This window comes from Hyla sarda, chromosome 7, assembly GCF_029499605.1.
Source record: "Hyla sarda isolate aHylSar1 chromosome 7, aHylSar1.hap1, whole genome shotgun sequence".
Classification (NCBI taxonomy): Eukaryota; Metazoa; Chordata; class Amphibia; order Anura; family Hylidae; genus Hyla; species Hyla sarda.
Genome location: NC_079195.1, coordinates 222,785,581 through 222,809,509, shown reverse-complemented (window position 1 = coordinate 222,809,509; position 23,929 = coordinate 222,785,581). Strand labels below are relative to the sequence as shown.

The window sequence follows — 23,929 nt, the reverse complement described above, 5'->3', positions numbered from 1 at the left end:
GGACGTCAGGGCTTACCTGTACGCCCTTTGTCCTTAAGTGGTTAATGTTGTGTCCCCTCAAAATAACCTAGCACATAGTGAAATTGTCCAAATTTGGCTCATCTAGCCATTCCCGGTGTCATGTGACTCTTTAGAAATACAAGCTCTTAGGTGTGAATGGGGAGCATGTGTCTTAAATTTGGTGTTATCGTTCTCACACTCTCTAATACTGGTCACTGGAAGATTAACATGGCACCTCATGGCAAAGAACTCTCTAAGGATCTGAAAAAAAGAATTGGTGCTCTAACTAAAAATGGCCTAGGTTATAAAACTGCCACGACCCTGAAACTATGCTGCAGCATGGTGGGCAAGACCAATACAGCGGATTAACAGGTAAGGTTCCACTCAGAACAGGCCTCTCCATGGTTGAGCAAAGAAACTGAGTGCACATCCTCAGCGTCATATCCAGAGGTTGTCTTTGAAAAATAGACATGCGAGTGCTGCCTGCAGTCCTCAGACCATATGCCGTACACTGCAGACCATACACCGCACACCTCGGTGTGTAAGTCCCCTTAATATTTTTCTGTTTAAAGCTATGAATGTTGCTATTTGGATCTCATCTCACTGCCAGATCATGAGGACGTCATCGATGTACCGCACACTTTTTTTTTACAATGGTTATGTCACTTTTGATATATTGCACATGCACTCTTGTTTGTTGTTTATTTATTGACAGCACTCAGTCTATTTATGTATTTATATTGTAATATAATAATATATAATATATATACACCCCCATATATTTGACGTTTCTTTATTCCATAATATGAATTTATTATTTAATTCATGTACACATAATTATACATTAATATATTCTTGCATAGTTTAATCTCAATCATTCCCACTCATCTATTCATTCATCATTTATCATTCACATTGCTACATGTTTGTTCTGTTAAGTAGCAATTCTGCCAAAATCTAACTTGCATAATTGGGTTTGCATAATAATCTGATGTGCATAATTGAAATGATATAGAAATAGGAATATTAATTTAAAAAAAAAAATTAATAAATAAAAAGACCATCAACACCATAAATGGCACCATAAAATAATCAGTAATGTTTTTTTTAGTTTAACTTATTTCATAGTGTGATTTTATGGGCAGAGATATAGTATGAGCATGTGCAGAGTGATATTATGTACAGTATAAACTGGAGAGTTCCACAGCTGACCGACAATCTCCCTGAGGAAGAAAGCCTTGTTTTTTCAAAACACGTCGGAGAGAAAATTTTCATCTGAGGAGCCATCTTACCTGTGCTGTGTCTCCATTTACCCGACTTATGTAAATTTATCTATAGACCTGCTAAAGTAATCTTGCGGTTCTTATGCTATTCACCCTACTTTGTCATATTGAAAACAAGGTCACCAACAAACTAAAACTTAAAAAGGGGAAAAGTTAATTATTAAAGGGGTACTCCAGTGTAAAACTTTTTTTTTTTTTTTAGATCAGCTGGCGCCAGAAAGTTAAACAGATTTGTAAATTACTTCTGTTAAAAAATCTTAATCCTTCCAGAACTTAGCTGCTGAATACTACAGAGGAAATTATTTTCTTTTAGGAACACAGAGCTCTCTGCTGACATCACGAGCACAGTGCTCTCTGCTGACATCTCTGTCCATTTTAGGAACTGTCCAGAGCAGCATATGTTTGCTATGGTGATTTTCTCCTACTCTGGACAGTTCTTAAAAATGAACAGAGATGTCAGCAGAGAGCACTGTGCTCGGGATTCAGCAGAGAGCTCTGTGTTCCAAAAAGAAAAGAATTTCCTCTGTAGTATTCAGCAGCTAATAGGTACTGGAAGGATTCAGTTTTTTTTTTATAGAAGTAATTTACTAATTTGTTTAACTTTCTGGCACCAGTTGATTTAAAAAAAAAAAGAAGTTTTCCACCGGAGTACCACTTTAAGGATTTTGGAAGCTTGGGACTCTCTGTACACATACAAAGAAGGTATTTATATATTGAACCATTAAAGTAACTAGTGTTGAGCGCGAATATTTGCAATTCGAATATTTATTGCCAATTTCACATATTCGCGAATATAGCACTATATATTCGTAAGCTTTCAGCTTGTGGTCTAAAGAAGGCTCCTATACTATTTACTGCATTAGACTGGAGAGCGAATATTCGCGAATATGAGAATATTCACGAACATTGTCACAAAAATTAGATAGATAGATAGATAGTGACGTTATTCGCGAATATGACATGACAATATTCAAAATGAAAAATGTCATAGATCCATTATCACTTCTGTATAGACCAAGAATTAGGAGATAGATAGATAGATAGGTAGATAGCAGCAACAGAAGAATACAGCAGCACACTGCTAGCACAAAGATATAGATAAAACATGAGTATATAGATACAACATGAGTATATAGATACAACATGAAAAGCTATACAGCTATGGTGTAATATAAAATTATAAAGTTATGAAATAGTGAGGTACTTAGCTTGCAATTTGGCGGCCAAATAGCTTGGACCGTCCCACCGCCCTTACCGTGGTGGGACAGTCCAAGCTATTTGACCGCCAAATTGCAAGCTAAGTGCCTCACTATTTCATAACTTCATAATTTTATATTACACCATAGCTGTATAGCTTTTCATGTTGTATCTATATACTCATGTTGTATCTATATACTCATGTTTTATCTATATCTTTGTGCCAGCAGTGTGCTGCTGTATTCTTCTGTTGCTGTATATTTAGCCCAGCAGCCTGCACCTGTAAGCCAGGTCCATATAATAGTTTGGAATCAATAGTGCTGGCTGACTTATCCTTTTGTCTAGATAGGTAGATAGTTGTCCGCATGTGAATACGCGCATTTACGCAAAGCGAAAATAACCATGAATATGTCGAATATGTGAATTTCGTGAATAAAGGACGAATATTCGTCCAAATATTCGCAAAATATCGCCAATTCGAATATGGCCTATGCTGCTCTTCACTAATAGTAACACTGTTTCAGTAAATAGTTTTACCTCATCCATTGATTTGTGATCATATGCCGGTCAGACGTAATGTGTACAGGAGGATGGATGTCTGAAATTTTGGGGCAGAACAGAGTATTATCATTTATTTGTCATAGAACACTATTATAATATTGTTAAAGTGTTGATGGTGTGGAAGCGCGGAGAGTCAGTGAATTGTTAAGTTAATTATCTGTTACTAACTGCATTTTCGTGGATCATTTAACAAATTGATCCCAGGGAGAGTCTGGATTTCCAAATTTAAGCAGAATTGTGGACTAGAATTTAAAGTGAATCTGTTACCTAGATTATTATGGTTTTACTGGGTTATATCCAGATGCTAAAACATGGTCTTTCTATCTAACATAGGCAACATGAGATTGAAGCTGTCCCTTGATGTCAATAAAAAAAAGGGGTCTGTGCATGCTCAGTGACCTTTACAGAGGTCATTCTACAGGGAGGGGGAGGCTGAGCTCTCAGCTTCAGCTATTGTGAACATTCTGTCATATGTACAGTGAGGGATCCGTGCAATGTAAAGTATAGGACAGTGGTCTCCAACCTGCGGACCTCCAGATGTTGCAAAACTACAACTCCCAGCATGCCCGGACAGCCGTTGGCTGTCCGGGCATGCTGGGAGTTGTAGTTTTGCAACATCTGGATGTCTGCAGGTTGAAGACCACTGGTATTGGAGGTTATACTCCCGTGTCCCCGCCGCTCCGGACCGTCACCGCTCGTCACCGCTGCCCTGGATGTCGCCCTCCATCGCTGTCGCCGCGTCCCCGGGGTGTCCCCGATGCTCCGGGAAGGTCTCTGCTGCCTGGGAACGTTGCTCTCTGTTGCCGCCATCACGTCACCATGCACGCCGCTCCTATTGGATGACGGGACGGCATGCGTGGCGACGTGAAGACGACGATGGAGAGCGCCGACGATGCAAGGAATCCCGAAGAGGACGCACCGGAGCCTCGAAGACAGGTAAGTGATCGTCAGCGGACCACACGGGGCACCGTAAACGGCTATCCGGTGGCAGCTGAAGCAGTCTGCGCTGCCGGATAGCCGTTTATGCGATGGCCCCGACATACAAAAGCATCGTATGTTGGTGCTGCCTTCAACATGCGATGGCCTCTGAGAGTGATCGTATGCTGAAATGATCGTATGTCGGGGCCATCGTAGGTCGGGGGGTCACTGTATATACTGGTGTCACCTGTCACTGTCATCCTGTCTGTGATGATAAGGAGGAGACTGCAGGGAAGATATCTGTACAGAAAAGGAGGTCTCAGCTTAGTTTTAGGCCTAGTGTCCAGAATGGGAACTGCAACATTTCAGGATTATTTTAAAATATAAATATTAAAATAGAAAATTTTAAAAAAGAATATAAAATAAATCTGTGGGTCTAAACTTTGCCTCCTTGTTCACCTATATAAAAGCACTACACATTATTACACATTCCTTTATACAGAGGTAAACTTTGAGCTATTGCTTCTGTGGGAGAATATGGTGGCTCATGGAGGCTTTACATGTTTGTAATGCAGAATCATGGCACCACTATGAGAGGGCGAAGCCTATGTTATACTAAAAATCACAGATATATAATGCCACATGGCTAATGTGCCTATAGGGGTTGCCTCAAGATTAAAACATGAGACAATAATAATGGTCCGGCTAATGTCCTTAAAGGGGTCATCCAGGAAAAAAAATGTTTTTATATATCAACTGGCACCAGAAAGTTAAACAGATTTGTAAATTACTTCTATTAAAAAAATCTTAATCCTTTCAGTACTTATGAGCTTCTGAAGTTTAGTTGTTCTTTTCTGTCTAAGTGCTCTCTGATGACACGTGTCTCGGGAACCGCCCAGTTTAGCAGCAAATCCCCATAGCAAACCTCTTCTAAACTGGGCGGATCCCGAGACAGGTGTCATCAGAGAGCACTTAGAAAAGAACAACCTTAACTTCAGAAGCTCATAAGTACTGAAAGGATTAAGATTTTTTAATAGAAGTAATTTACAAATCTGTTTAACTTTCTGGAGCCAGTTGATATATACCCAAAAAATTTTTTTCCTGGATAACCTCTTTAAGATGTTGTTGTGTGACAGAGAGAACAAGGTTTTGCATAAATGTGTGTAGATGCTGGAAGTTTATTTGTAAAAGGTATTTTTGTGCATTGCACCAATTTTATTGCAGAGTGTAAGTATTACAAGAAGTGTAAAGATTAAAATCTGCATTAAAGAGGTACTACAGGGAACTAAACCTATAGCCCATCCTTTCCCTCTCCCCAACCTATGTATTTGTCTAAATATCATTCATTAGCTACTGTACATACAGCAGTTTCCCTCCTTCAGCTGTCACTTACATGCAGGGAGTGAGAAAAAGACTTCATAATCTGATCCTCCTTATCTTTGTTCAAACCCCTCAATGAGACTAGCCCCCACCCTCCTACAAGACAAACACCATGTGACTTCTGTCTAGGGCTCTGGCTTCACAGACCCATCTCCCTTCCCCCTCCCTGTGTGAAGACCTTGCCCAGTCTCCTCAGCACATAATGCTGCTCTTTTCCTGCTGTAGATCTAATCACTGACTGCTGCCATTTAGAGAACATCTTGATTTATTGCTGGGGGGGGGGGGATAGTTTGAAAAAAAAAAGACATGTACAGTGTGTTTACAACAACACAGCATGCACACAGATAGCGGACCAAACCTGTTAGTCAGTAGTCTATACTTGGCTCTTGCAAGTGTCACATGTCCCTTAGCTTTGCTAGTGCTAGGCATATGTACACCTAGGTCCCATGTGTCTCCCTAGGTGAAATTCTGTCTGCAATGAAGTTTCTGTCCCTGTTCCATTTCCTGTCTGCACTCTGAAGATAAAGGTAAAGTTTTTCATCTTCGTCAGAGAGAATAACAAAGCTAAACAAGGTCCTCTCTGCAACCCACAATCTCTTCAGTTAGTGCTTAGTAGCTGTCACGCCAACAAAAGTTTTCAGTTATAGGTTCCAAGGGGTATAATGTGGTGTATAGTGTTGCGCGAGTAAAGAAAGCTTATATTTTGCACCACAGTGAGCTAACCTGTGAAGATCTTCATCAGTAGTTCCAGTAAATTGGATTGTGAACATTTAACCTATATACATTTGCATCTGAATTTGTCACTACACTTTCATGTGCTTAAAGCCCCTAGGAGATTGTCTTGATTCAGTAAACTGCTATAAAAGCAACATTTAAAGGGACAGTGACTAAATATCCATACATCTGGCTCAAGTAGCTGTAACATTCCAGGCTGTGCTAAAGAAACTGCATTGTACTGGATCTGCTCAAAAAGTTTTGTAGAGTTGTTTCACAGAATCCTTCTAGTGTCTAGAGCAGTGGTTCTTAACCTTGTTGGAGGTACTGAATCCCACCAGTTTCATATGCGCATTCACCGAACCCTCCTTAATTGGAAAAAAAATATGATTTTTTTCAATTTCAAAACATAGGTATATATTTAAGTATATATTTATATATAGGTGCACAAAATGAACAAAACCAGTAAAGAACACACCCATTAAGAACAAGGAAAAAAAACATGAAAACATGATTTTCACAAAAAAACCTAAGAATGAATATTTACTGCAAATCAGTGTGACCTTTGCTGGTAGTTCAGTGTGCCTACCTGTTCCCGCGGTGTCCGGGCGTCCAGGCTATCCGCTTGAGCCTGTTTAAGACGCCACGGGACCGGAAGTGCGTCACAGGAGGCCACGCCGGAAGTGGTGCATTCCAGTGTGGGACGCATGCAGGTGATCGCATAGGAGCGGAGCCACAAAGGATAGGAGGCTTCCTTTACAGTAGGGTAAAACAGTACTCTGGGATCTGTTAGGTGGGACATGATCACCTGCAGCCAATGATGGACAAGCGGGGCGTGTCATCCCGAATCAGATGAGACTGACTCACCGAACCCCTGGGGTTCGATCGAACCCAGGTTAAGAACCAGTGGTCTAGAGGATCTCATTCCTGCACTTGGGAACAACTAATAGTCTGGTTCACAGGGAGCACTGCCACATAACATAACAGTAGATAAGCAATTTGACCGTGTAGTAGGAGATGTCGGCACTGGATAGAGGAACCAGGAGGAGTGCAGCATAAAATCAAGTTGGGTTTATTAGATGCAACGCGTTTCGCTGCGCATGCGCAGCGAAACGCGTTGCAACTAATAAACCCAACTTGATTTTATGCTGCACTCCTCCTGGTTCCTCTATCCAGTGCCGACATCTCCTACTACACGGTCAAATTGCTTATCTACTGCCTCTTAGGAGGGCTGCGGATGAGGATACAAGCATTTACAGGCGCTTCCCATTGTTGTGTGTGTGTGCACACAACCAACTCTGGTAAGCGGCGTGGGATAGATTGTTTCCCTTCCCTATGGGCCTGACCTGCTGATCCCGCACATGGAGCACCTTCTGCTTTCCTTTTAGATTACGTAACATAACAGTTAAAGGACTACTACTCGCCGCATTACCCTCATCGTCACCATAGTTACCACAAAAAGGTCCCTTGTCTTTGCCAAAATCCCAAAGTGAGTGCATAGAGCAAGAGTTGGACAATGGACCCCTGTTCTCATTACCAATGGGGGTCCCAGACGTCAGACACCCCCCAGCCCCCAACACACACTGATCAGCTGGTTATCATCTTCATCTAACCTGAGGATAGGTTAAAAGTGTGTATGTCGTGATACGTGGCACATTTTACAGGGTGTTTGTGGGTGCTGCCATTTTTGGCACCATCATAAGGACACACCGCTGAACAAATGATTCTATAAATACATGACCCGCCGTCCTCTGCTGATCTGTAATAATGTATCACTGCAGAACATCACGCAGACCGGGCACGACCGGCAGAGTTTACATCCAATTACAATGTAAACAGAAAGATAAAAAGTCCATTAACTTATTAAAAGTTTCCAAATACAATTCTGATCATTCTTTGCGGGAAACCATGGTCTAAATCTACTTATAGGTGGAGTCTGAAAAAGGGCCGTGAGATGCGAGATGCCCTGTACACATACGACACTGTACGGTAATATTGGCTTCTGGAACTTGTATCATACAGTATTGTCCTTCACCAATGACTTTGTATCTAATGTAGACATGCTGTATGCAATCTATGCACAATAAAAAAAATTATTTAAAGGGTTACTCCGTCCCTGGACATCCCATCCCCTACCCTACAGTGCTGGAGGCTCATGACGTCACAGCCACCTCCCCATGTGACTTCACGCCCCGTCCCCTCAATGCATGTCTATGGGAGGGAGCGTGACAGCCGTCACGCCCCCTCCCATAGACTTGCATTGAGGGGACGGGGAGTGAAGTCACACACGGGCGCAGTCGTGACGTCACGGACTTCCGTTTCCGTGGTCGGGACCCAGACCTTCTAGCGCTTCCGGAGCAGAAACAGGTGGGTGCCGCATGCTTTATTGCGGGGGTCCCCAGCGGCGGGACTCCCGCGATCAGACATCTTAAGATGTCTAGGGGTGGAGTACCCCTTTAAAGGAGATCTATAGTGCTCTGAACTTTATCCCCTATTCGAAGGGGATACGTTTTAGATCGCGGGGGGGGGGGGGGGGGGGGGGTCCAAGCGCTGCCCCCCCCCCCGATCTCCTGTATGGGGGCGTTCCATCCTCGCATGACGCGGCAGCCGGCGCGCCCCTCCATGTATCTCTGTGGGATTCATGGAGGAGCATGCCCGGTGCTGCGTCATGCGGGGATGGAAGCCCACTTTCCTTGTACATTGCCGCAGCCCCGTACAGGGGATCACGGGGGACCCCAGTGCTCGGACCCCCCGCGATCTAAAACATATCTCCTATCCTTCGGATAGGGGATAAAGTTCAGAGCACTACAGATCTCCTTTAACAGGTTTACTTACTGTGGTGCCACTTACGTGGTGGTAAAGCAGCACTAACTCTGACTGTAGGCTGACAAAGAGATAAGTGTATTTAGAGAGGCCCTTGTTCAGCAGTCTCCTCTCTTATGTAGATGATATTCTCCTCACAGCATGGATATTATCAGAAACAGAAGCAGGGATATGTAAAGACATGGGGCCTAGGTGTAGGTATGCTTAGCAATAGCAGAACTAGGAGATTCACATATGGCATTTGCCAAGACCAGAGCCAGACTGGTTCTAACAGGTTTGGATCCACCACTTGCTATGGGGATTTGCTCCTGCTCTAGACAGTTCCAGACACAGACAGAAGTGTCAGCAGAGAGCACTGTGGTCAGACTGTAAAGAACTACACAAATTCCTGTGGAGCATACAGCAGCTGATAAGTACTGGAAGGATTAAGATTTTTATATAGTAAAGTAATTTACTATATTTTTATAGTTTATTTTATTTTTTTACAAAAATTTTGTATGGTAAAATAATTGACAAATCTGTATACCTTTCTGGCACCGGTTGATTGGAAGCCATTTGTTTTTCACTGGAGTACCCCTTTAACCATTGATTCCCCATTCGAGTATTGTGCGCCCACAGAAATATGGATGTGGGGAAATAAACCCTCTCCATGTGTCATCTATTACAGGGACCTTGTAGTAAATGAATTGCTGAAATATACTAATGGCTGCTTATTCTGAATAACATTTTGTCTGGAATGATAATTAATCGGCTGTTATTATAGAAGAGGGCGGTAAAGCTCCTTATACACCTGATTATATCTTCCCTCGGTTTAAAGGCGTCTCGTGATTTCTGACGTTCTTGTCTTGGGGCCATAGAAATGTTTTCTCTATTGTCGCATCTGTACTTGATGTTTAGGTGGGTTTTGCATGTTTAATAGAAAATAAATGCAAAACAAGAATGCTGGCAAATGTATGCGCCCATCGGTTGTATGGCTTTTTGGTCGCAGGAGGCAGCAGCTCGGTCAGTAGGAAAACCCGCGTCAGACTGTTAAATCTAAGTTTGCATTGTTATGGAGCAGGATGTGGAACCTCTAACCTGTGCGGCTGATGACTCGGACCGTATCGGGGAGCGGAGTCTAAGGTGCTGCTGGTCTTCACCAGAGCCCGCCGCAAGGAAGTATGGGCTTGCTGCGGCAGGCGGCACCCGGGTTGCTACCCCCGACATGGCTTGAACACACAGGTAGCTGGACAAGGCGAGGTACCCAAGGATGAGGCTGTAGCGTAGTCAAACGTAGCACAAGGTCAAGGCAAAACGGCAAAGGTGCGAAGTCAAATAACGTAGCGGGAAGGTCTGGATACACGGGTAAGGCAACAGGCAATATGGAACGCTTAAAGGGGTACTCCGCCCTTGGCATCTTATCCCCTATCCAAAGGATAGGGGATAAGATGTTAGATCGCCGCGGTCCCGCTGCTTGGGACTACTGGGATCATGACATCACGGCCCGTCCCCTTAATGCAAGTCTATGGCAGGGGGCGTGACAACCACCACACCCCCTTCCCATAGACTTGTATTGACGGGGGCGGGCCGTGACGTCACGAGGGGCGGAGCCGTGACGTAACGATGCTCCGGCCCCTGTATTGCCCGTCATTACGTGCAGAGCGATCTCGCTCTGCGCAGTAATGATAGCGGGGTGCTGCAGCAGCGATCCCCGGGGTCCCCAGCAGCGGGACCCCGGCGATCTGACATCTTATCCCCTATACTTTGGATAGGGGATAAGATGTCTAGGGGCGGAGTACCCCTTTAATCTCAGGCTAGGGGCACTGAAGATCTGGCAGGGAAGTGTGGGAGGTGCAGGGACTTTATAATGTAGTGTCAAGTGTAACAACTAATTATGGGTGTACTGGCCCTTTAATTTTCAGAGCTCCGGCGTGCGTGCCCCCTAGGAGACGGGGACGCGCTTGCCGGAGCTGAGACACAGAGGAGGCGGTGGCAGTGGAGCGTGGTGAGTGGTGGGCTAGGATTCGCATGCGGGCATGGACACAGGGACAATGCGCTCACTGCCGGTGCTTGCGGCTGGAGCACAGAGTGTGACACGCATTCATACGTCCACTTGTTCCTTTTACATTTTACTGCACCAAAGGGACAGATAATAGGACAATAAACACTGGGGTATCAGCTTTATTGTGTGCAACAGGTTTCAAGGTAGTACTGACATCATCATCAGGTTCACCTGATGAAGAGGTCAGTACCACATGGAAACCTTAACAACTCCATGAGCTGCATCACCGCTCCGTCAATCACTGACCGAGGCGAGAGGAAGCTGCGGCCATTTACTGCTGAAGCGGGGATAAAGAACAGCCAAAAAAGAACTTAAAGGGGTACTCCGCACCCACTCCCATAGACATGAATGGAGGGGGCGTGATGTCACAACGACGGCCGCCTGTAACTGGCATTCTGAACATTAAAGGGATTATCCAGGAGTAGAAAAACAGAGCTAATTTCTTTATAAAAAATAAAAAACAGCTCCACATCTGTCCCCAGGTTGTGTGTGGTTTTACAACTTGGCTCCATTCACTTCAATGGAACTGAGCTGCAGAACCACACCCAACCTGGAGACAGACAGGGAGCCGTGTTTGACAGAAACTAGCTCTGTTTTTCTATTCCTGGATAACCCCTTTAGGGTGTGTTCACACGTACGCAGATTTGATGCTCAGGATTTTCTGCTGCAGATTTCAATGTGAACTAAATGACTGAGCGCAGCTTCTAATCGGCAGTTACAAATCCTGTGCATCAAATCTGCGCAGGATCCTGTTAGTGTGAACGTACTTTGAACATACATGTCCATTGGATAGGGGATAAGCCGTCTAGGGGCAAAGTATCTCTTTAATTTTACAACGAGCATCGGGACGATAGCTTCCAGGGAAGGAAGGAGGTGAGTATAGCATTTTTTATATTTTCATACCATGCCCAGCCCAATTTTTATTTTGACCCCCTTTTAGTCAATATTAAGACCCTTACCAAAAATGTAGGGCGAACCTAAATTTATTACCAGATTTTTTTTTTCATACAAGCTTAAATTATGGAAATACTATTTTTGCTACATTGTGACGGTGATAACATTTAGATTCTTTATATGTCTACTAATTTATACAGCGCTAACCCACTAAAGGAAGCCAGGTGCCATTTATTGTAGGTTTGTGTGTGAAACCTGACACATCTGATATATGACTCTTATGTCTCATTAAAAAGGAGAACAATAAATGTAATAAGCCACATGTGTATCCTGCGTTTACCGTCACACAGTAAGCGAGGGTTCAGACGAGACCCCTTTATGGTCACAAGTCCCGGCCTGACCCTCCCTGCAAAATCCATTACTATGATCCTATAAGTTTTTGGTGTTTGTGGGCATAATACAGATACCCCATTCCTGATTTCTCTATAGAAATCCTTAAAGGGGTATTCTGACCCTAGACATCTTATCCCCTATCCTTTGGTGTCTGATCGCGGGGGTCCCGCCGCTGGAGACCCCCGCAATCTCCATGCTGCACCCGCTGTTTGCTTAGAACATAACGCCCCCTCCCATAGACTTGCATTGAGGGGACATGGCCATGACGTCACGGTCACGCCCCGCTCACCAGAAATCCGGCAAGGAGCAAAGTTCGCTTCATGCACCGGATGTCTGGGGTGCCGCAGCAGGACCCCCACCGTCAGACATCTTATTCCCAGCCATCACGCCCCCTCCCGTAGACTTATAACCAGTAAACTTATAACCAACCTCAGGCCTTGTCCACCATATTGTGGCTCCACACTGTGCCTATTCATACCTTCGTTTTCACATGAAGCCACATACAAGTTCTGAAAAAATTGTGCCTTGTCAAAAACCACGGGGGAAGGCCTCCAATTTCTGCAGAGCCTTTGAGATGACAGGTCTAAATCCACCTAATATTTGTCTAAGCAACCAACCCAACCCTGCCGCATTGCCGGCCATCAGTTTGTAAAGGGGTACTCCCCCCAAAACACCTTATCCGGTGCCCTGTCATTCGGCGCGCGGAGCGAACTCCATCAGTGCCCGATGACTGGTGATGCGGCCGCCACGCCACCCCCATTCACTTCTTTGTGAGGAGGCGTGATGGCTATGATGTAGACGTCACGCCTCCTCCCATAGAAGTGAATGAAGGGGGCGTGGCATGATGTCACGAATGGGGAAGCTGCATTCCTGACGCTGCCAGCATGGAGATCGTGGGGGTCCCCAGCGGCGGGACCCCCGTGATTTAACATCTTATCCCCAATCCTTCGGATAGAGGATAAGATGTTTGCGGCGGAGTATCCCTTTAACGTCTAGGACAGTGATCTCCAAACTGTGGACCTCCAAATTTAGCAAAACTACAACTCCCAGGATGTATCCTACTGTAAAGGCCAATGGTCTCCAAACTTTGGATCTCCAACTGTTGCAAAACTTCAACTCCCAGCATGTTCAGACAGCCAACATAATGGGAGTTATAGTTTTGGTCATTGAAAAGAATGGCCCCCAACGCTGTGCGCCACAGTATATGTCGGCATCCCGTACTTGGTGGGACACCTGCGACCTATACCATAAACGCTATGCGAACCCAGTGCCACACAAAGACCTTATATGGCGGCACATGGACATCACGCCCCTCCTGACATCACGCCACGCTCCCTCAATGCGGCCACCACGCCCCCTCCAATAGACTTGCATTGAGGGGGCATAGTGTGACATGTCACGATCCCCGACACCTGCTACAAGCGTTTAGAACAAAATGTTCCGAACACTGGGGCAGCAGAGTACCCCTTTAAATGTCCATACACTTTGACATGTCAGAAGTTTTTAAACGTCAGGTGCTGGACAGAAATCGCGGGGGTCCCAGTGGCGGGACCCCCACGATCAGACATCTTATCCCCTATCCTTTGGATAGGGGATAAGATGTCTAGGAGCAGAGTACCCCTTTAATGAATCCATATACTACTGGCGCCTCTCTTGGAGGACTGTTCGTTATAGTAATTGGTGGGGGTCTCAGCACCCGGAACCCCGACTGATCAATACTTCAGACTCGTCACCAGAAGTTTAATAAAACAACAGTTACGCTTTAAATATAACTTCCCGTTTCCGTGACGCCACTGAAGCGGTGAGTGAATGGCTGCTGACCCCCGGCCCACTCACTGTACGTTGTAGTGACATTTCACACTAAATCTTTGAATAACGGAGATTACGTATAATAGACGCAGCGCGGTGACGGCGCCGCTCGCAGCTGACTAACCGCACCGTGCCTTCTATGGGTGAATTGTTTGCATATTAATCACACGTCTGTGTCACCGGAGATGATTCATGATGGATGACTGTGTCGCGTACATTGGATGTATATTGTTTCCTTTGTTGGATCTTTGTAACACGTCACATCTTTGTGTAAGTCGTAAAATACACACGACACGCGCCGACCTCCTTATTAGTATCACATATTCATCCATTATTACCTGATCTATTACTAACCCATCATCATCCGCTATTACCTGATCTATTACCCCATTGTGGTGGCCCAGTACGGGACGTGTTACCCCCGTACCCTTGCTGCCCTGTCAGGCAGCCTCCCTACAGTGTCCCCTGGGCCCCCCCCCCCTCCATGTAAATATGTTTCTAATGTATTATACCATATAATGTGTTCAGAAAGCGATTGGTTGTTGTGGAAGCCCAGGGCCTTTCCTTTGCTTCTTGGGCTTCCATGGATTGGAGACTGTTTGGCCAGTTTATTGGATCAGTCCATGATTGTAGGTAGTGACTGTGCATTGGTTCGGTCCACAATTAGCTAAGAGACAGCTGGGACAGTTCATTGGGTCAGTCCAGTGTTGGGGAGTTGTGGTTTTGCAACAGCTGGAGGCACCTTGGTTGGGAAACACTGCTCTAGACATTTCTATTGACTTCTATTGACAAATCATATCCAAACACACTTATTTTAGTCCGTTTACATTTTTGGCCCAAATTTTTGTGAGGTGGAAAATTGTGGTTAATTTGTATTAGATTTAAAAAAAAATTTTTATCGCACACAATACTTTCTTTACAAATGCGCAGTAGCTTTCAAATAATCTAGAAACATAAAAACGGATACGATTTAAAAGATATAAAAATTAAAAAGGATAAAAACTTGTGAAAACGTACTACAGGATATGATTTTTGTAGACACATCCAAATCGATTATATAACATTCGATTTCATACGATTTTAGACAATGCGTTTAAAGGGGTACTCCGCTGCTCAGCGTTCTGAACAAACTGTTCCGAACGCTGGAGCCGGTGCCGGGAGCTCGTGATGTCATAGCCCCGCCCCTCATGATGTCACGCCCCGCCCCCTCAATGCAAGCCTATGGGAGGGGGCGTGACAGCCGTCACATCTTGAGGGGCGGGGCTATGACATCACGAGCGTCCGGAACAGTTTGTTCCAAATGTTGAGCAGCGGAGTACCCCTTTAAACAATGGATAAATCATGATGTGAACGCAGCCAAACGATAAATTGCAACCTAGCTGAAGGATAATATATGGCTACTTAATCAACAAATACCACATACAACCCGTGGACAGGTTTGGCGCTGTTTTTGGAAGAAAGCAGCCATTTTTTTCCCTATTTTGGACAACACTTTAACCCTATTTCAGTTGCTTATGTTCCCCAGGTTCTTTGAGATGCAATGTTAGGCATCTACCGAGGACATAATTTATAGCGCTCAGCTGGGTGCCGGGAATTCTATCGATCCGGGGCGGCGGTTTACGTGCAGGTCACTGCATTTATTTCCAGTAAGATAATAAATAATATTTTCATTTGCAGGCCGTATTTCGTCTTCTTATCCATCAATCATCTCTTTACAACACACACAAAAAAAAAATGTAATGTTTAATTAATTTCTTGATGTTTTATTTATTTATTTGTTCGCTTATTTATTTATTCATTCATGTATTTAATTCATTAATTATTTCCTCATATATTTATATATTAATGTAATTATTTGCCTATTTATTGAATTTATTCATTCATTAATTTAATTAATTAATTTCTCAATTATTTATTTAATTATTTGCTTATTTATTTATTTAATTATATATATATCTATGTACCTTATTTAATTAATTCCTCATTTATTTATTTAATAACTTTCTTAGTATTTAATTAATTCATTTATTTATCCATACATTTTTTTTTTTTTTTTATGCAGAATAGATGTAAATGATCTGCCTGGCAGAACCGGTGGGTTACAGAGGGTCATACTGTATATGTGCAAGAGTCTCGGGAGGGGGAGAACCATCTGCTGCCCCTGGTCGGGGTTTGACTTTGATATCTGTGACTGTGGATGCGGGGAGATAGATGCTGTGACTTGTCAGGGCAATTAGTAGGTCGTGTCAATGTGTCAGCGTTTGCTCTATGCCAGGGAATAATGCGTAGCATGATAAAAGCGAAGGAAGCGCGCTCTCCACCCTCTCGTTATATTTATATCCAACATCCAAACTTGTTCGGCTTCCGGAAACACAGTCACTTATCAGCGAGACAGAGATATCTATCATTATATCAATGGGGGAATTAAAACCCTGTGGTAAATTATAAGGAACATTAGCAGGCATCAGAACGAGAAATTCTATACAGGTAGCGGGTACTCTGACATCACCTAAACAATAAATAAATAAAAAATGCTGCAGAAGCATATAGTCTGACCAAATTCTGAAACCAATAAAAATCCTGCACCACCTGATTGTGAAATGGCTCAGTACTACAATTCCCAGAATGTATTTCTTTCCTCAGCTCTTCATCATAGTCCTTCCACCCTGCCTGCTTCCCTCATATAGCACTGCTGCCAGTTCCCTGCCCAGAGCTGCTGCAGAACATATACAATCACAGACTATCCCACAATCAGTAAGAGTTTAGCACCTGCTGTAATCATTCCCTGTCTGCTCCTCTGCCTGTTTCATTGCTCATCACAAACTCCCCTCATTCATTCCTAAATGTTTTAATAAAGATGTATGTATATATATATATATATATATATATATATATATATATATATATATAGTCAGAGGTGGTAACATCATTCAGGGACATCATTCATTAATTTCTCAGAAGAGAAAAAGGAGCCAGGGAGACAACACCACACTAATAATGAGAGAACTACACAACTTTTCATCTGAAGAAAGGAAGGACCCAGGAAGCTGCTGAGAAAAATACACACTGACAATGAGAGAAGTATACAATTTCCTGTTAGGAAGGAGGGAGGAGGTGGGAAGCTGTTGAAACAACACCACACTAACAATAAGAAGACTACACAACTTCCTGTAGGGAGAGAGGGAGGAGCCTGTGAGCTGCTGAGATAACACCATGCTAACAATGGGAGGACTACACAGCTTCTTGTCAGGAAAGCGCAAGGAGCCGGGAAGCTGCTGAGACAACACCAAACTTACTATATGAGGACTACACAACTTCCTGACAGGAGAAGGAGGAGGTGGAGAGCTGATGATACAACACACTGACAACCAGAAGTCTACGCAACTACCTGTCAGGAGAGAGGGAGGAGGTGGGAGCTGCTGGGATAACACCACACTAATAATGAGAGGACTACACAACTTCATGTCCGTAGAGAGGGAGGAGCCCAGGAGCTGGAGACAACACCATACTAACAATCAGAGGACTACACAACTTACTGTCACAAGAGAGAGAGAGTAGCCCAGGAGCTGGAGACAACGCCATACTAACAATCAGAGGACTACACAACTTACTGTCACAAGAGAGGGAGGAGCCCAGGAGCTGGAGACAACACCATACTAACAATCAGAGGACTACACAACTTACTGTCACAAGAGAGGGAGGAGCCCAGGAGCTGGAGACAACGCCATACTAACAATCAGAGGACTACACAACTTACTGTCACAAGAGAGGGAGGAGTCCAGGAGCTGGAGACAAAGTATATAGTGTGGTAACACTATATGTAAGTTATATGTCTTGGGCTGATTTATCTAAATACATTTTTTTATACCAGAATACCCTCTTTAGAGATGTGTAAACATCATGACCATAACAAAGATAAATACTGGACTGCTTGACACAGTCCTAACTACTAAATGCAGGAGGGTTAAAGGGGTACCTTTTATTTTATTTAGGTAGAAACCTTTTATTTTTTATTTTTTTATTTTTTTTTAATCAACTGGTGCCAGAAAGATAAACAGATTAGTAAATGACTTCTATTAAAAAATCTTAATCCTTCCAGTACTTATTAGCGGCTGTATACTTCGGAAGAAATTCTTTTCTTTTTGGATTTCTTTTCTGTCACGACCACAGTGCTCTCTGCTGACACCTCTGTCCATGTCGGGAACTGTCCAGAGCAGGAGAAAATCCCCATAGCAAACATTTACTGCTCTGGACAGTTCCTAAAATGGACAGCAAAAAAAAAAAAAAAACTGAATAGAAATCCAAAAAGAAAATAATTTCCTCTGTAGTATACAGCCGCTAATAAGTACTGGAAGGATGAAGATTTTTTTTATAGAAGTCATTTACTAATCTGTTTAACTTTCTGGCACCAGTTGATTAATAATTTAAAAAAAAGTTTTCCACTGGAGAACCCCTTTAAAGCCACACATAGAACACTCGTTTATCTGACATTAGACTGACATCAACTGTCCACATGCACACTCGCTTTGGCTGAGCATGCATGTGTTTACAAAGAAGGAAGAAAGCTTTTACAATCAAGAAGACAAAGAAGAGAGTTGAAATCCAGTATGTCTGATCCATCTCTCCCCCCACATCTGGAAGACCACCAGACATGCTGCTAGACCAGTGTTTTCCAACCAGTGTGCCTCCAGCTGTTGCAAAACTACAACTCCCAGCATGCCTGCACAGCCGAAGGCTGTGCGGGCATGCTGGGAGTTGTAGTTTTGAAACAGCTGGAGGCACACCGATTGGGAAAAACAGTATTAGACAGTCGACCAGTTCAACTAAAACTGAAATGGGCAGATTTAGTGTCCTCATCTCATTATAGGACTCAAGTACATTGGTATTTGATAACATTAAAGGGGTACTCCGGTGGAAAACTTTTTTTATTTTATTTAAATCAACTGGTGCCAGAAAGTTAAACAGATTTGTAAAATACTTCTATTAAAAAATCTTAATCCTTCCAGTACTTATTAGCTGCTGAATACTACAGAGGAAATTATTTTCTTTTTGGAACACAGAGCTCTCTGCTGACATCATGACCACAGTGCTCTCTGCTGACATCTCTGTCCATTTTAGGAACTGTCCAGAGCAGCATATGTTTGCTATGGGGATTTTCTCCTGCTCTGGACAGTTCTTAAAATTGACAGAGATGTCAGCAGAGAGCACTGTGCTCGTGATGTCAGCAGAGAGCTCTGTGTTCCAAAAAGAAAACCATTTCCTCTGTAGTATTCAGCAGCTAATAAGTACTGGAAGGATTAAGATTTTTTTTTTAATAGAAGTAATTTACAAATCTGTTTAACTTTCTGGCACCAGTTGATTAAAAAAAAAAAAAAGTTTTCCACGGGAGTACCCCTTTAACCCCTTAAGGACTCAGCCCATTTTGGCCTTAAGGACTCAGACAATTTAATTTTTACGTTTTTGGTTTTTCCTCCTCGCCTTCTAAAAATCATAACTCTTTTATATTTTCATCCACAGACTAGTATGAGGGCTTGTTTTTTGCGTGACCAGTTGTCCTTTGTAATGACATCACTCATTATATCATAAAATGTATGGCGCAACCAAAAAACACTATTTTTGTGGGGAAATTAAAACGAAAAACGCAATTTTGCTAATTTTGGAAGGTTTTGTTTTCACGCCGTACAATTTATGGTAAAAATGACGTGTGTTCTTTATTCTGAGGGTCAATACGATTAAAATGATACCCATTATTATATACTTTTATATTATTGTTGCGCTTAAAAAAAATCACAAACTTTTTAACCAAATTAGTACGTTTATAATCCCTTTATTTTGATGACCTATAACTTTTTTATTTTTCCGTATAAGCGGCGGTATGGGGGCTAATTTTTTGCGCCATGATCTGTACTTTTTTTTGATACCACATTTGCATATAAAAAAACTTTTAATACATTTTTTATAATTTTTTTTAAATAAAATTTATTAAAAAAGTAGGAATTTTGGACTTTTGACATTTTTTTTCGTTCACGCCGTTCACCGTACGGGATCATTAACATTTTATTTTAATATTTCGGACATTTACGTACGCGGCGATACCAAATATGTCTATAAAAAATGTTTTTTACGCTTTTTGGGGGTAAAATAGGAAAAAACAGACGTTTTACTTTTTTATTGGGGGAGGGGATTTTTCACTTTTTTTTTACTTTAACTTTTACATTTTTTTACATTTTTTTTTACACTTGAATAGTCCCCATAGGGGACTATTCATAGCAATACCATGATTGGTAATACTGATCTGTTCTATGTATAGGACATAGAACAGATCAGTGTTTTCGGTCATCTTCTGCTCTGGTCTGCTCGATCACAGACCAGAGCAGGAGACGCCGGGAGCCGCATGGAGGAAGGTGAGGGGACCTCCGTGCGGCGTTATGAATGATCGGATCCCCGCAGCAGCGCTGCGGGCGATCCGATCGTTCATTTTAATCGCGAACTGCCGCAGATGCCGGGATCTGTATTGATCCCGGCACCTGAGGGGTTAATGGCGGACGCCCGCGAGATCGCGGGCGTCGGCCATTGCCGGCGGGTCCCTGGCTGCGATCAGCAGCCGGGATTAGCCGCGCATGACACGGGCATCGCTCCGATGCCCGCGGTTATGCTTAGGACGTAAATGTACGTCCTGGTGCGTTAAGTACCACCTCACCAGGACGTACATTTACGTCCTGCGTCCTTAAGGGGTTAAACCATCAATACAATGGGGATAAGATCAAAATGGAATGGGGCTCGCTTTCCAGGGGCACCATATGCTTTGTACACTATTCATTTCTAATAAATTATATATATATTTTTTTATCCTGTTATGGTTTATGTAAAGATGAATGAGGTATGCTGCTGCCAACTCGGCTCTGCTACATCTACACCTGTGAAAAAAAATCTTTGTAACTCTTAAAACCAGGTCAGGGGAGTAGTGAGGGGAGTGAAGGGGGCACCAAGCACCCTCTTTGCCTTGGCCAGGATTTTTAAATGGCTGTCCAGGCATGCTGGGGGTTGTAGTTTTGCAATAGCTGGAGGCACCCTGGTTGGGAAACACTGGTATATACTGTTATTGTTTCTTTCTAAGATATTCACTATATACAGATAAGTATCATCCTAAGATATTCACTATATACAGATAAGTATTATCCTAAGATATTCACTATATATAGATAAGTATCATCCTAAGATATTCACTATATACAGATAAGTATCATTCTAAGATATTCACTATATACAGATAAGTATTATCCTAAGATATTCACTATATACAGATAAGTATCATCCTAAGATATTCACTATATACAGATAAGTATTATCCTAAGATATTCACTATATACAGATAAGTATTATCCTAAGATATTCACTATATACAGATAAGTATCATTCTAAGATATTCACTATATACAGATAAGTATTATCCTAAGATATTCACTATATACAGATAAGTATTATCCTAAGATATTCACTATATACAGATAAGTATCATCCTAAGATATTCACTATATACAGATAAGTATCAGCCTAAGATATTCACTATATACAGATAAGTATTGTCCTAAGATATTCACTATATACAGATAAGTATTATCCTAAGATATTCACTATATATAGATAAGTATCATCCTAAGATATTCACTATATACAGATAAGTATTATCCTAAGATATTTACTATATACAGATAAGTATTGTGCTAAGATATTCACTATATACAGATAAGTATTATCCTAAGATATTCACTATATACAGATAAGTATTGTCCTAAGATATTCACTATATACAGATAAGTATTATCCTAAGATATTCATTATATACAGATAAGTATCATCCTAAGATATTCACTATATACAGATAAGTATTGTCCTAAGATATTCACTATATACAGATAAGTATTATCCTAAGATATTCACTATATACAGATAAGTATTATCCTAAGATATTCACTATATACAGATAAGTATCATCCTAAGATATTCACTATATACAGATAAGTATTGTCCTAAGATATTCACTATATACAGATAAGTATTGTCCTGAGATATTCACTATATACACATACGTATTGGCCTAAGATATTCACTATATACAGATAAGTATTATCCTAAGATATTCACTATATACTGATAAGTATTGTCCTGAGATATTCACTATATACAGATAAGTATTGGCCTAAGATATTCACTATATACAGATAAGTATCATCCTAAGATATTCACTATATACAGATACCGGTAAGTATCATCCTAAGATATTCACTATATACAGATAAGTATTATCCTAAGATTTTCAGTATATACAGATAAGTATCATCCTAAGATATTCACTATATACAGATAAGTATTGTCCTAAGATATTCACTATATACAGATAAGTATTATCCTAAGATATTCACTATATACAGATAAGTATTTTCCTAAGATATTCACTATATATAGATAAGTATTATCCTAAGATATTCACTATATACAGATAAGTATCATCCTAAGATATTCACTATATACAGATAAGTATCAGCCTAAGATATTCACTATATACAGATAAGTATTATCCTAAGATATTTACTATATACAGATAAGTATTGTCCTGAGATATTCACTATATACAGATAAGTATTATCCTAAGATATTCACTATATACAGATAAGTATTGTCCTAAGATATTCACTATATACAGATAAGTATTATCCTAAGATATTCACTATATACAGATAAGTATTATCCTAAGATATTCACTATATACAGATAAGTATTATCCTAAGATATTCACTATATACAGATAAGTATTGGCCTAAGATATTCACTATATACAGATAAGTATTGTCCTGAGATATTCACTATATACAGATAAGTATTATCCTAAGATATTCACTATATACAGATAAGTATTATCCTAAGATATTCACTATATACAGATAAGTATTGTCCTAAGATATTCACTATATACAGATAAGTATCATCCTAAGATATTCACTATATACAGATAAGTATTTTCCTAAGATATTCACTATATACAGATAAGTATTGGCCTAAGATATTCACTATATACAGATAAGTATTATCCTAAGATATTCACTATATACAGATAAGTATTATCCTAAGATATTCACTATATACAGATAAGTATTGTCCTAAGATATTCACTATATACAGATAAGTATTATCCTAAGATATTCACTATATACAGATAAGTATCATCCTAAGATATTCACTATATACAGATAAGTATCATCCTAAGATATTCACTATACACAGATAAGTATTGTCCTAAGATATTCACTATATACAGATAAGCATTATCCTAAGATATTCACTATATACACATAAGTATTGTCCTAAGATATTCACTATATACAGATAAGTATTGTCCTAAGATATTCACTATATACACATAAGTATTGTCCTAAGATATTCACTATATACAGATAAGTATTGTCCTAAGATATTCACTATATACAGATAAGTATTGTCCTAAGATATTCACTATATACAGATAAGTATTATCCTAAGATATTCACTATATACAGATAAGTATTATCCTAAGATATTCACTATATGCAGATAAGTATTGTCCTAAGATATTCACTATATACAGATAAGTATCATCCTAAGATATTCACTATATACAGATAAGTATTATCCTGAGAAATTCACTAAATACAGATAAGTATTATCCTAAGATATTCACTATATACAGATAAGTATTATGCTAAGATATTCACTATATACAGATAAGTATCATCCTAAAATATTCACTATATACAGATAAGTATTGTCCTAAGATATTCACTATATACAGATAAGTATTATCCTAAGATATTCACTATATACAGATAAGTATCATCCTAAGATATTCACTATATACAGATAAGTATTGTCCTAAGATATT

At 41.1% G+C, this 23,929-nt stretch overlaps 1 long non-coding RNA gene across 1 annotated transcript in view; it reads right to left on the bottom strand.

The window, feature by feature from the left end:
* LOC130283396 (uncharacterized) overlaps window positions 1–14,619 on the bottom strand; it is a 76,427-nt gene extending 61,808 nt beyond the window's left edge. The window contains exons 1-2 of the long non-coding RNA XR_008846679.1: window positions 14,526–14,619; window positions 3,018–3,078 (exon numbers count right to left, since the gene is read on the bottom strand). This is a non-coding gene — a long non-coding RNA (uncharacterized LOC130283396). The remainder of the gene's footprint in view (window positions 1–3,017; window positions 3,079–14,525) is intronic.
* Window positions 14,620–23,929: the final 9,310 nt, after the last annotated feature.